The sequence below is a fragment of the Protopterus annectens genome, chromosome 6.part1, assembly GCF_019279795.1.
Source record: "Protopterus annectens isolate FY-2018-M chromosome 6.part1, PAN1.0, whole genome shotgun sequence".
NCBI lineage: Eukaryota > Metazoa > Chordata > Ceratodontiformes > Protopteridae > Protopterus > Protopterus annectens.
Window position 1 is genome coordinate 61,269,989 of NC_056738.1, and position 15,249 is coordinate 61,285,237.

Consider the following 15,249-nt stretch of genomic DNA (forward strand, 5'->3'; position numbering starts at 1 on the left):
CTCCATCAAGGCTTTCACTAAGTCTAAAGCAACCATGCACTCTAAGAGACCAGCTACACAGGGCCCATCTCCAGGCCCCATGCCTAAGAAACAGATGCTTAAAATGGATGAGGATTTAATTACTCTTATCAGAAGTTCTCAGCCCCCACCGGACAAAAGGCCCAGAGTGGAGGAAGATTCCCCCTCCTCTGATCAGGGCTCCATTATTTCATAGCACTCTGATGATCAGGAACATTCTTACTCCCCTTTTGAAGACTCTGATGCGGAGGAATCCATCCCTTCTGTATCCCCCCCAGAGGATTACTCATTTGGGGAACTTTGCATACCTTAAGGGAACACTTCCACTGGGAAGGCCAAGATTATTCAGATTCCAAGAAAAGGCTCAGGGAATTTCTCTTGCTACCTCAGCACAGGCCTCTGGCTATACCTCCTGTCTTGGACATCCTAGATGATGTTTACTCGGAGGCCTGCCTTAACCCGGACTCTCTACCTCCAGCTCCAGTTAAGCCTGACAGGTACTACAGGGTTCCTGACTTACACCAATTTCTATACAAAAGCCATGCTGCTGACCCAGAAACCATCTCACAGGGCCCCAAGGGAGTTAAGGCCTCCATTGCTAAAAATCCATTACCTTCCGAGAGAGACTACAGATCCTTAGAAAGGTGGGGAAAAAAGGTATATACCTCGGCTACCTTATCCATGAGGGCCTTAAACTGTCAGTTTCATATGCTAAAATACCAACAGTTTTTGTTATCACAATTGAAAAGTAAAATGTCACAACCTGAACAACCAGACTTGAAGGAGTTGCAGGATTTGATGCATAGTGCATAACAAGTGGATAAGCATACCTTACAATGTGGTTTTGATGCTCTAGAGGCCTCGTGTAGAGCTGCTGTTACAGGATCAGTCATACGTAGGCATGCCTGGCTCAAGGAACAAGCCTTGCCTGATCATGTCAAAGCTAAATTACTAGACGCCCCTCTTCAACAGGATGTACTATTTGGTGCTAATGCTGAGGAGGTATTAAGGAAAATGGAGGAAAAGGCTAAATCAATGCAAACTGTGAAAGAATTTCTACAGGTACAACCCCCACGTTTTAGTAGAAATTGGCCTTCCAAAAACTGGTCCTTTCCTGCCACGGACAGACCCCAAAGAGGCAGATACAGGCACCCGAGGGGCAGAGTACAATCCCAAGGATTGTTTAGAGGCAGACAATGGCAAGCTCCTACACAAAGAGGTGGTGAAGATAACTCGCAATCTTTCAGAAAGCAAACCCAATGACTTTCCCCTTTGCATGCCAACCAAGTTTCAAATGGCAGCCCCCTTAGGAGGAAAGCTGGTATTATTTTCAAAAAATTGGCATATGGTCACAAAAGACAAATGGATCCTGGACATTATAAACAGAGGCTACAAATTCCATTTTCACACCCTTCCAAAAATGAGAGGCATGCCAAACCTGCCACACAATCAAAGGGCAGAGGCACAAAGGCAAATTACAGATCTCATAAACATGAAAGCTATTCAAGAGGTACCTACGCACGAACAAGGTCAAGGTTTTTATTCCAGGCTATTTCTGGTGCCAAGGAAGGGAAAAGATTAGAGACCTATTTTGGACCTATCCATCCTAAACACATTTCTGCTCGTACCAAAATTCAAGATGCTCACTCTACAGCAACTTCTTCCCATGCTGGGCAAGGAGTCTTGGCTGGTAACATTGGACCTCAAGGAGGCATACCTGCATGTCCCAATCAGACAAAATTGCAGAAGGTACCTCAGATTTCTTGCAGGTTCAACCCATTATCAATTCTCTGCATTGCCCTTTGGCTTATCTACTGTGCCCAGAGTATTCACAAAATGCCTGGCATCAGTAATTGCCTACTGCAGACTTCAAGGGATACAAATATACCCCTATATGGACGACTGCCTGATCCAAGCGGACAGCAAGCATACTCTTCTGAAACATCTGGCTTATGTAATAATGTTGTTGAACTCTCTGGGATACACAGTCAACAAAAAGAAATCAAGGCTAATACCCTCTCGGAAGATAATTTTCCTGGGTGCCAATTTGGACACAAACACCCAGATGGCCTACCTCACGCCAGAGAAGCAGGGGCAACTAATTCAATACTTCAGAACACTAGCAAATTGCACCAGGCTGACTGCAAGGAAAATCCTGCAGGCTCTGGGATTCATGACATCTTGCATCTTACTAATCCCATGTGCAAAGCTGCATATGAGGAAACTACAATGGTACCTGAAAAACATATGGTCTCAACACAGCCACAGTTTGGAAACAATAATACCACTAATTCCATGTCTGCAAAAGGAATTTCTGTGGTGGGCTCAAGCATGTCAAACAAACACAGGTCTTCCATTCAGCAAGCCTCAAGCAAATCAAGTCATCACAACAGATACCTCGGACTACGCCTGGGGGGCGCACATGACAGATCGGTGCATTCAGGGCAAATGGTCCCAAAAAGAAAAGTACCTTCACATCAATCAAAAAGAAATGCTAGCAGTAATAAATGCTGTTATAGCTTTCAAGGACCTTCTACAACCAGGTCAACTATTGATAAGAACGGACAACACCACAGTTATGTGGTACATAAACAAACAGGGAGGAACACATTCTTACCCCCTATGCAGACTGGCCATGTCACTTTGGAACATGGCCATGGACTTACAAATGGAACTACAAGCACAGTACTTGCCAGGTAAGGAAAACACGCTGGCAGACAACCTAAGCAGGAATATGACAGATCCACACGAATGGAAATTGCATCCAAAAGTTTTTACAGAAATAATCCAAGAATGGGGAAGGCCAGACATAGATCTCTTTGCCTCCCACAAAAATCATCAATTGACAAAATTCTGCTCAAGGATTTTCCATCCAAAGGCCTGGAGAGTGGACGCTCTCTCTTTCAGTTGGACATCAATGACAGTTTATGCCTTCCCACCTCTTCCTCTGCTGCCCAAAGTTCTATTGAAAACCAGAGCAGACAGACCAAAGATGATTCTCATTGCTCCGGACTGGCCAAGGCAACACTGGTACCCACTCCTGAGGAGCCTGACGCATTCCCCACCATGGATCCTGCCTCTAATGCCTCTTCTTCTGACTCAGCACAGCTTCAAAACTCTTCACAGCCAGCTAAAAACACTCAATCTAGCCGCATGGAAGATTCCTTAGCATCACAACAGGCCCTACTCTCCAAGGAGGTGCAGGATGTCATTTTGGAGGCCAGAAGGCCATCAACTAGAAAAGCTTACTCCGCAAAATGGAAACGTTTTTGTGTCTGGAATGAGAAAAAGGGCCAGGATCCTGGAAAACTGAATTTACGTCAAATACCACAATATTTGGCTGAACTGCTAAGCAGTGGACTTTCATTCTCCTCCATCAAAAGCCATGCCTCAGCCATTTCTGCAGAATACAACACTGATCCACCTTTATTCTCTCACCCTCTCTTAAGACAGTTCCTCAGAGGGGCTAAGAATTTAAGACTTCCAAGAAAACAACCAATATCTGCTTGGGATCTTAATTTCATTCTGGAAAAACTGACCTTGCCTCCCTTTGAGCCAGCTGCCTCATCAGATTTGCAATATTTGTCCTGGAAAACAGCTTTCCTTCTGGCTGTCACCTCAACTCGTAGAGTTTCAGAACTACAGGCTCTCATGGCTATCCAGCCTTTTATCATCTTCCATCAGGACAGTGTTTCCTTACGAACCAAGCCGTCCTTTATGCCTAAAGTGGTATCCAGGGTAGCTTTAAATCAGGCCATACATTTACCTACTTTTTATCCTAATCCTCAAAACAAAGGGGAGAGATTACTACATTCCTTGGACATCCACAGACAACTGCGTTATTATTTGGACAGAACAAAGCTTTTCAGAAAATCAGAACAGCTCTTTGTGTCGTATGCGGTAGGAGCTCAAGGAAAGCCAATTTCCAAACAGACAATCTCAAAATGGATAGCCCACTGCATACGCTTTTGCTATTCCTTTCATGGCAAAACTGTACCTACAGGCATTAGAACTCATTCCACCAGGGCCACAGCCACCTCTGCAGCCTTCCTCAGAGGAGTTCCTACCAAGGATATTTTGGAAGCAGCCACTTGGAGTTCTGTGCATACCTTCTCCAAGCACTACAACCTACCATTATACTCCAAATCTAGAGCAGGCTTTGCCACTGCAGTCTTGCAGGGCATTTTGTCTCCTCCTAGTTCCACCTAGTGCCTACCACCTCTTTCTTAGCTTTGGGATTATACCCATCTGTTATGACTGCAGCTGTATGCACGATGAACATAGTACAGTTTTGTACCTACCATAAATGTAAATGTTCGAGTGCTAATACAGCTGCAGTCCAGGTTTCCCTCCCTCCTTCCCCTCTTGGGACAGGCCTATAGGCTAACACATCCTTTTACAACCTGATTGGGGTTTTCATTTATGATGTATTTGCTTGCGACTACTGTATTTTGTTTATATTGCACTGCACTGCATTATTACACAAATTTATGTATTGCCTTCCTTCTGGGGGCACCTGACATCTGGGGCAAGAAAAACTGAAGAAAATGGCGTCGGCTGGTTCCTTTATACCCCTGTCGCACTGACGTCAGGGAAGAGGCGACGACAACCGACTCCGGATCTAGACTTTGGAATTCGGCCGACCGAGGACCCGCCTGACGGCAGGAGAACCCATCTGTTATGACTGCAGCTGTGTTAGCACTCGAACATCTAAATTTATGGTAGGTACAAAACTGTACTTTGTGGCTGTCTCATTCATTTCATTATGTAGTGACTGCAGTATACCTTTATTCCAGACTTATTACAGCTTTCTTGGTAGCTTCAATCTGTCTTTCTCACACTCTCTCACTTATTTTATATTTACATTTCAGAGTGGTACTTAATTCTAGGCTTTATTAACATGTATTACTGGGTTACAACAATCTTTTCCAGCTGGCTCACATTTCATTTGGCAGAATTTACAAGGATGTATTCGACACTTGTCTATCCTTTGTTGATTGATTACCACTCATTTTCAGGCTGAAGCAGTTATCTGATATTACAATACAGGTGGAAACTCTATTTGAGACTTGTATAATCTTTATTACTGGATTGCAATACACTCTTTTCCAGGCTGCATCACTTATCTAATCTTACAATACTAGCAGAATCTTTATTCTAGGCTTATTTCAGCTTTATTACTGGGTTACAACACTGAACACTTTTACAATCTGTCTCACTTATATTCTATAACAATACCAGCTAAATAATTACTAACCTGCCTGGTGGCGCAACCTCAGCAGCCTATCAGCATAGGCTCACCAATTCGCATAACAAACACCTGCAGCTGTAATATAAATGAAGGAATATTGGAACATACCTCTCCATACTATAGGCTAGGATAGCATTTCTTACATAAGTAATTACATGGATACTTACTCAGTAGTGGGGCATTGGGCATTTGGCGGGCTTCCTGGATCCAACGGTTCAGTTGGTCCTCCTTACGTCGCTTCAAGTCCGTATGGTGGTGACGGACCTGTTCAGTTCTCCGAATGCCTGTGGCACTGGTGAGATCATGTGCCAACCGGTTCCACGCCTCTGCCTTATACGCTCCCCATTGAACCTGGACCTGCATGAGTTGTGCTTCATGATCATGGACTAGGAGCCAAACCATATATTTTGACTCCTCAACACCTCACCTTTGTGCTCTAAAGCGATTTCCTTCTCCTACACCTGCCATCCTGACTGCAAATGGGTACCACAATCAGTTATGGTGTGTATTCCCGCCTATGGGGCTTATATATGCCGGTTTTCCCGCACTTATCTGTGATTGGCCATTTTGGACATTTATCAGCTTAAAGCAAACCTGCTTTGTCATGGTTCTATTTTCATTCATTTTTATATATATGCTAATACTGTGTTTCTCAGTACAACTGTCATGGCTTAGTGGTTCAGTACTTTGACTATGGTGCACAGTATCCCGGGTTCGACCTTTGGCATTGCTTTTTTTATTTTACTACTGTCTAGACAGGCTAGGAGGTGTGTCTGTGTAAAGGCGGCTTTGATACAGCTTGCCCAATGCTGCCCGCCGGTAAGCTGGTTGGTGCGCCCGGCAGCTCTGTGCAAACGGCTTACGCTGGGTAACGCGTTATTTAGCTATGAGCACTCATATTACGCTGGGTGAAGCGCTGCTGAGCTATGGGCACTCATATTAAGCTTGTTAAAGCGCTGCTCACCTCCGGGCACTCATATGCAGCTTGTTAAAGCGCTTCTCACCTATGGGCACTTATATTCAGCTTGCTAAAGCATTGCTCAGCTATGGGCAATTATAATCCTTTTTTTATAAATTATTCTGTCGGATTTCTTCACAAATACATGGCCCATTTCATTACATTTTACTTATAGTTTTTCATATATATATATATATATATATATATATATATATATATATGTCAGAGGATTGTTTCATACTTATTTAAATAAAAATGGTGAATGATGTTATGGGGGCTCGAACCATGACTACCTCCTCTTTGGCCAACGTCTCTACCGCTACGTTATTGCTACTTGGCGTAATTTGCATATGTAGATCTTATATGCTTTTCAATGTCTGCTAACTGTGGCTGAGCGAAGGGCATACCCGCGCAAACGAGCGCAAATGTGGGCAAACATTTTTGAAATTATAAAATAAAAAAAATGAAACTGCTAATTTTACATTTTACACATTTTCAGTAGGGTTTAGTCTGTGGGGATGTGTGGTGTGTTCCTTGACATTTCTAAGGACTCGCTCGTGGGTGTTTACTTTCAGGCCTCTGACTCTTCTGGGGGCGTGTCCCTTTGCAGTACTCTGCATTCGGACAAGCCCCCTACTTTCCTACATGGACTGTGTTAGCCTAGGGTATGATTCAGCATGCCCTCATGAATATGCATGGCATGCTGACGTCATACTGTTCAACTGCAGCCTCCGAGTAAGACATATTAAGTCTTATACAGAGGTTTCGTGAATCCGGCCCATAGTTAGTCTAGTTGGTATCATGGAAAGCCTAACCAGGAAAAAAAGGTATGTTATCAAATACTTTTAAAATAGTTGTAGCCTCTAAATATCAAAATATATTATCATTTTCTAGCTATTGGGACCAACACGGTACCGAATTCATGGAAGACCAAAAATGTAGGGCAATAGAATCCACTGTTAAGCTATCCCCATTAAAAAAAATAGTATACATGCAGTTAATGATCAATAATAACACCTACTTTACTCCTTCCATATTAAATAAAGTCAACTCTGTCTCCCCATCATGTTCATGTTGCTCCTTTCCACAAGCTGATCTCCTACACATTTTATGGTTCTGCAAACATACTCATAAACTTTGGTGGTCTCTCAAAGTGCAATTAGAAAAAATGGGTTATCAGAAATCAACCCTGTCTTGGGAACTAGTGGTCCTAAATATTACAGATCTTAGAATATCTGAACTGAAATACCATGTCTTCATTACCCTTTGTTTACTAATCAATTCTGTATAACCAAAAACTGGTTGGACCGCACCAAATTATCTTAGCATGGATTCAGGAACCTAGCAAGGAAATATATATCCTCACAGAAACTCTTTGTAAATAACCTTAATAAACAAACATATTACATAAATATTGGAAACTTATCTTTGACCTCATTTGGGGGGATTGATCAATCAGAAATCTGGTATAATTTGTTATCTTGGATTTGCTCTCAACAGAATTACTGTATTTATCAACTTGGGCATTGCCTTTACTTTTTTTTTGTCTATAAATATGCCCCCTCCTCTTGAATTAATTACCAAGGCTTCTATTATAACCAAATTGGCTCCTTTTTCAAGATTGCAGTCGCACTATATGTGTATATTTGTATATAGTTATGAATTTGAGGGTTGTATAGTGTTAAGAAAGATTTTCATATTATGCTTGTACTGTTTCTGAACTTTTTGCACATCTATTCATGCATTGTTTGATACCTCCTATGTAAAATAATAAAATACTATTGGAAAAAAATGTTACTGTTAATATAAATGGTAGTTTGACCAAGAGCAAGGCTATTAGGAGTGCCCACAATGTCACCAAATAAATATGCAAGCACTCTCAGAATTTAAATACCTCTACAAAGATCAGCCACAATGAAAGTTTGACTATATTTAATAATAAATAATAAAAGAAAAGAACAAGAAAATACTCCTATATTTACAGTGATATCAGAGTTCAAAATCACAGGAAATATTTAAAACAACATTGCAGGACAGTCTCAAATAAGTAAATAAAAGCATCTAAACTATGCGTTGCTATATTCCTGACTGTATCTAAGATAATTACTATCCTAGTTAACTTACTTAAGAGTAAGGCAGATGTGGTCAGTAGATCTTTAGCTGTTGTCAAGTCAAAGACAGAATACAGAATGTTGTCTCTCATTAAGAGAAATATCTCAAATATTACTGCTGGGATAGCTTGCAAAATGACATAATTTCTTGTCATCTGACTCTGTCCCAGGTGAAACCCCTACTGCTGAGAGCTAACAGTATTTAGCATCTACCTGTGAAAATACATAGACCTCAGATCTTTTGGCAGATGGTGGAAGTCATAAAACAATTGCATCCCTTCACATTTCAAAATTGGTAATTATTTCACCTTAAAAACAATAGAGAAAGCTCCCTAGTGTAGACATTGTGTCTCCTTGCTGCATTGAAACTGAAAGCCCTGAAGTAATTTAATTTCAGTTAATTTCTGAAATTAACCTCCTGTATTCCAGTTTCCACTGTTAAAATACACATTTAAGCAGTTACAAAAGTGCATGTCCATTTCTGTTTTTTTTTTCCAGTAGGGTACACTGTGGAAGCATCTCAAGTACTTTTCAAAAACCTTTTCAATATACACTTCTGTACCACCAGTTTCATGTAAACATGACATACAGTTCTAATACATTTGTAACAAAAGCATCTTATTTGAATCATGTTGATGTTCACGAGTGACATATAATTATTTACAAAATTCCAGATAGCTGGGCTGGCAGCATCTCCCTTTGCCACAGGCTGGATCAGAGAATGCCTTGTAGGTAAGGCACAAGTCCCCTGTCAGTTAACGAGCCAAAGTAAAAGGATAGGGGCTTTAGTCAGTCTGCATAAGATGTGTATCTTACACTTTTGTAGTTTTTTAGTGAGAACCCTCTGGGGATGTTCCAGTTGAATTGGTTAGGTACATACGAAAGGGAGCATTGTACTTGATTATTGGCCTGATGAGGGCTGAGTGCAATGGCACTATGAATTTCTTTTATCTTAATGTCATGCCTTTACTTAGAAGTTGTGCCACACAAAAGGATTTCCTCTACTCGGTGGTCAAAGTTTAGGTTACTATCTGTTTGTGTTCCTAGATCCGTTGCCACTGGGTCTACTTTTAGGGGTGTACTATCAATATTATAATTTGCAGGGATGTTTGATTTACCAAATGGTATGATTATGCATTTTTTAGTATTCAGTCTTGGACCATGGTTTTGACACCAGTTGTTTGTCATTATTAGGCTTGTTTGTAGGGTGTCAATTTCATTTGAGGATTTAGTGATTGCTCCCAGCTTACAGTCATCAGTGAATTTGGTAAGCCAGAGGCCTCCAACATTGACCTTCACTTCAGGGAAGTATGTACCAAATAGGAGGGGTCCCAACACTGAGCCCTGTGGGACACCACTAGTAACAGGTTTCTTTTCATAAGTGGATTCACCTAGCTGGATGATGTGTCCTGTCATTAAGCCACTTGGCTATCCATCTGAAGATGTACATGTGTATGCCTAACTCAGTAAGTTTATCTATGATCCTGGAGTGGGGGATTGTGTCAAAAGCTTTGGCCAGTTCTAGATAACTGGTGTGTGCCGTTTTACCCTCATTCATGGCCAATGATGACTTTTTCAAAGAAGTCTACCAGATTTCACCGGCAAGACCTCCCTTTGACAAAGCTAAATTCAGTCTGGTCCAGTTTTTGGAGAGTTCCTATGTCGTTATTGATCAGGTTTATGATAATTTTTCTCTATGGCTTTGCAGATGAGACTAGTCAAGCTTATGTGTCTGTAGTTCCCTGGGTCAGTTGATGGGGCCACCTTGTGCAGAGGGGTGACTGTTGTAGTTTTCCATTCCTCTGGGACAACGCCCTTTTAGAGGCTCTGTGGTTAAAGAGGGTTTCTAGTGGTCTGATAGAAGTTATTTAAGAAGCATCCTGGATGTTATCGGGACCCACGAAGGCTGTGTTTTTTGCTTTAGCGAGTGCAGTAAGGACCTTTTTCCTTGTAATGACTGGTAGGGGGATGGTTGCAGTTGTTTCTTTTTGGGTGTAGTATGAGGTGATGAGGGGAGAAGTTTGAACTGAACTTGTCAGGCAGCAGGTTTGCTATAGTTTCAGGCTGGGTCTAAGTATCGCCATTCATGATTAAATCAGCACATTATTTAGCATTTCCCCTGAGGTTGCAAACACAGTTAAATGAACCTTATGGTTATCTTTTACCTTGGAGACAATATTTGCCTCATAGTTTGCTTTGGCAGATTTGACCAGCTCCCTAATTTATTTTAAACTGCTGAGTGTCTTTTTGCACTTAGTCTTTTACTTGGCTTTGGAGAGAATTTTTTTCCTTTTGTTGAATAGCCTATTTATGCTAGGGGTTCACCAGGGTGGTCTATTTTGGTCAGTAATCATAGGTTTGACTAGGACAGGTACTGCCTCCTCTGTGCAGCTATGAATGTGGTTGTACACTGCTTTTGTGTACAGCTTTGAGTGTGCCTCAGTGTCATCCAGGTTCGGAAGGGCTTGGAAGTTTAATAAGATGGCACTTAGTTTGAAGTAATTGGCCTTAGCAAAGTTCTTAACAGGTTTGGAGTTCTAGGTTAGTTTTAAGGAGATCATTTTGTGGTCAAATCTTCCAAGGGAGATATTAATGGATGGGAGGGAGCAGCATCCCACCATGTTTGTGAACACTAGGTCTAAGATATTTGTACCTCTAGTTGGGGAGCTAACTAGTTGTTCCAGGGCGTTTGCATTGACAAAGTCCAAAAACCTCTGAGCAAGTGAATTAAGTGTCCTGGTTTATGGAAGGGTAGTTGAAGTCACTCATAATTATGGTGTTAGGCTGAATGTAAGGAGATTCCAGTAGGTTTAGGTAGGAGGTATGGTTTTCCAGACTCATGTTAGGGGATCTGTAGCTAGCAGGAATATGATAGGAGTTCGCACTTACGGTTAGTTGGGCATGGGGTAGCTCAAGGGAGTCATATTGTTGGACCAGTCTAACAGTGTACTTGTTCTTTATGAACACTGAGACACTTCCTCCCTTTGTTTTATCCAGAGCTGAGGGGGATTGAAAGGTATGAAAGGCATTGTAGTCTTTGATAGCCAGGGTGTTTTCTGTGGTTCTGGACTATGTTTCTGTGACTGCACATAAGTCTGCATTATCCAAGGTAAGGAGCGCTTCAGGGGAGTAAATTTTTTTATTTAAACTCCTTATGTTGAGCGTCAGTACCTTTAGGTAGTCGTGAGTACTTTTTGTTATGCTGGAGGGTTTAATAACTAGCCATGACCTAAAAGAGGCACTATGGGAATAGATAAAGTTTTTGGCAGTATCTGGAAGCCAAGTGGTATCAAGTGCAAACCATCTCTGGCAAAACATCATGGTTTGTTGGTCATGTCTCTGCAGGCTGACAGATACTGGATCCCCTTGTTGTGACACCAGAAACTAAGCCAATTGTTGAAGTCAGAGATTTTTTGCTAGTACTGTAGCATCATTGTAGGTGAAGGCAGGATACTACTTAAGGCTAGATTCACACATATTTAGAACTCCATCTTGTCTCTCTTCATATAGTTCTTTGAAGTACATCTTACGTAATTTGCACCCACATGAACTATGACAGTGTTATACAAGTACTTGTTTAAAGACCTAAGTGCATGTGTGATCTGGTGGTTCCTGGCTTCAGACAGACCACTCACAGTGGTGATCTCCTTGTTAGCCTGGTAAGGGGGGACATCAGTATGTCTTACAATGGAATCCCCAGTAACTAGAATGTTTGGCTGTGTGGTGTGTTGCCTGAAGCAGGGCTGCTGTGATTTTCAGAGTTGTGTGTTTTGTGAGGTGCTGTCTTTTCTGAGTGTGCACAGGGCCATTGAGAGATGCTTTTAGGAGGTCTTGGAGGTTTGGGTAGATTACAAGTGAATACCTCCGCATACGTGGGTCTGTGTGTTTGTTCCTTAGTATTGGTAGTGAGTGTATTGCTGACAACTTGGTTTTCATTTTTCGTGTGTGTGAGAGTTTTGCCTCCAGTGGTATTGTATATCTACATCTCTGTTTGTCTATTCTAAAATTAAATGGTTGTCAGTAAACATGAAGCAGTTACTACACTTCTTCAGGAAGCTCAAATCCACCAGGCCAGAAACAGATTACAAGGAAGTGCCTATCTATTGTACCAGGTTTTTTTTCTAGATGAGAAGGAGTAGGGGAGAGTCACTTAAAGGCTAAAGATTTAGTTTAAACCAAACTATATCCTCATCTTCTTTCCTGAACCTAAAAATGAGGGAGAAAGGATACTTCATACCTTAGATGCCCACAGACAACTTGGGTGCTATTTTGAGAGAGCTAAATTTTTCATAGCTTCAGATCAATTGTTCATTTCTTGTGAAAGCAAGAAGGGACAGACTGTGCCAAAACAGACCATTTCCAAATGGTTGTCTAAGGCTTTTACCTTTTGTTATACTCTGTATAACAGAACTATTCCAGGCAAGGGTCAAGGCCCATTCTGCCAGGGACTTGGCTTCATCTATGGCTTTTTGGAAAGGTTTGGATTCTAGAAGCTACTTTTTGGTTCTCTGTACATACTTTTACAAAGTACTATAAACTTGATTCCTTCTCTAGGTCCAGATCAAGTTTGGCTAGAACTATTCTCCAGGGGCTCCTGGACTCTTCTCCTTCCAGCTCCCAGATGTAGTTAGTTAAGGTAATCTACCCATATAGCTAAGGCTACTGCAGCAGTGATTAAAATGGTGAACATAGTACAGTTGTAAAAGTAAATGTTAACATTATGGTAGATGTTAAAATGATCACTGCTGCAGTACCTGCTTCCTCCCTCCATTCCCTTTGTTTTTGGTGTGTTTTTTATGCCAGTGTGTTGGCATTTATTTTTTGTTGTCACTAGCATTGTCCTTTCTTAGCTTTCCTCTCTCTGTTGGCAGGAAAGCTCTGAAGGGCTTTGTGTCCAAACTTGTCTTTTAGTCAGCTCGGCTCGAACTGCCTGACATGTTTGGGTGCTTGGAAGGTGCCCTGAAGCTTTAGAAGCTGGCTGGCTGTTATATCCTTGGTAGACTATATGACCCATGTAGCTAAGGCTGCTGCAGTAGTGATCATTTGAGCATCTACTGTTATGGTAAATTTTACATACACAACTGTGCTTTCTCTATCAAGGTTAATTTTTCAATCATTTTGGCATATCTGGCCTTGGATTACCCCTTTCTACCTGCCCTCAAGTTAAGCAGTTTTTGAAAGGGGTTATACATATATGCCCACCTAGGGAAAGGTTGGCTCACCCTTGGTATCTTAACTTTGTGCTTGAAAAGCTTGCCTTTTTTTCCATTTGAACCAGCTCATCAGACTGATTTGAGTTTCTTAATATGAAATACTGTTTTACTCATTGTTCTAACTTTTGCTAGAAGGGTGTCTTGAGTAACAAAATCTTATGGTGAGTCATCATTCTGCCATTTTCCACAAGGGCAGGGTTTCTTTGAGAACTTATCCTTTTATTTATACTAAACAGGTATCCAAGTTTACGCCAGTCTAGTAATCTCCCTGTTTTTTTCCTGTCTCAGAAAACAAGGGAGAAGAAAATTCTTCATATTCTGGATATCCACAGACAGCTCAGATAGTACCTATAGAAAACATAATCCCTCAGGAAAGGTGATCAGCTGTTAGTCTCTTGTGAAGATAAGAGGAAAGGAGGCTATTTCTAGATTCTTTCATGCTATTTCCTTTTGCTATTCTCACCATAACAAGCCACTTCCAGGCAAGGTTAGGACTCGTTCCGCTGGGATTTTTACTTTGGTGCTGCTCTGGAAAGGGGTGGAATCTAGAAGTATTCTAGATGCAGCAACGTCGTCCTTTATATACACTTTTATGAAGCATTACAAACTGGATTCTTCTCCAGGTCCAGAAAAGGCTTTGCCAGGAACATTCTCCAGGGGCTCCTTTTATTCTAAATTTCTTTCTCTTCCTCTTTTGTTTCTAAACAATGGTAGTCTGCCCAAATGACTTAAGCTACTTCAGCAGTGATTTAATGCTGCACATAGTACAGTTCTGTAAGCAAGTTTACCATAGCTGTAAGTATTCTAGATCGTTTCAATTATAACTGCCTTGAATATGAATCTCTGCTCGAGCTCCAGTCAAATGCTGTCTGGTTGGTCATAACTTTGCAGGATGTGAACCAAATTGTTGTAACGTCTTAAATTTACTTTTGCTAGTTTACTTTCTGTACACTGATGCTCAGTTTTTAACATTCTGTGCAGATGTGCATCTCATTATAGACAGGACAGCAGTGATGGAGAATTTTCTATTAAGAACAATATGATGTTCTTAATGTTTCACTGTTGCAGTCATTACATTTAGGTTATCTGCTTGCAGTAGCCATCAGTTGGCCTGATTAACAAAGTCTTGGGTCCTGTGTCAGTTGCTGTCCCTTCTTCCATGACGTCAGGTTGTCAGGGGTATACAACATGCAGCCGACACCATTACACCAGTCTTTCTTGCCATGCAGTGCCCGAAGCAGAAGCAGTTCGCAAGTGCCGGTCGGCCGACTCCTGAAATTTTCGTTTTCGAGTTTCAGAACCAAAGTCTTCAACTAAAACTAAGCACCCCGTTGGGGAAACTTTTTCTTGCTCCTTACCAATGTCAATAAAAGTTAATAATTGCATTACTTGTGGAAAGCAAATACCTCATAAAGATTTTCATCCGTACTGTGTTCCTTGCCTAGGCCCTGACCATGACCTACCTTGCTGTCGGTTTTGTGCTTTATTTAATCAGTGCACTATCAGTCGTCTGTATATTTTCGCCTCTAAATTATCCAGAAATGTCATCGGTTAGCCATCTGACTACCAGGGTTTCCAAAAAATGCAAAGATAAAGACAGAGACAGGCCACCGAGGTCCAAAAACTGACGACAACGCTTCTCCCAAGCCAGTCGCCAGTTGTCCAGTAATCAGTGAGGTGCTTTTGCAGCCCCTGATA

General features: G+C 41.5%; 1 protein-coding gene across 3 annotated transcripts in view; it reads left to right on the forward strand.

Annotated features, from left to right (window-relative positions):
- Positions 1-15,249, forward strand: part of SPNS1 (sphingolipid transporter 1 (putative)) — a 1,475,635-nt gene that overhangs the window by 317,273 nt on the left and 1,143,113 nt on the right. The gene's annotated exons all lie outside the window — the stretch shown is intronic.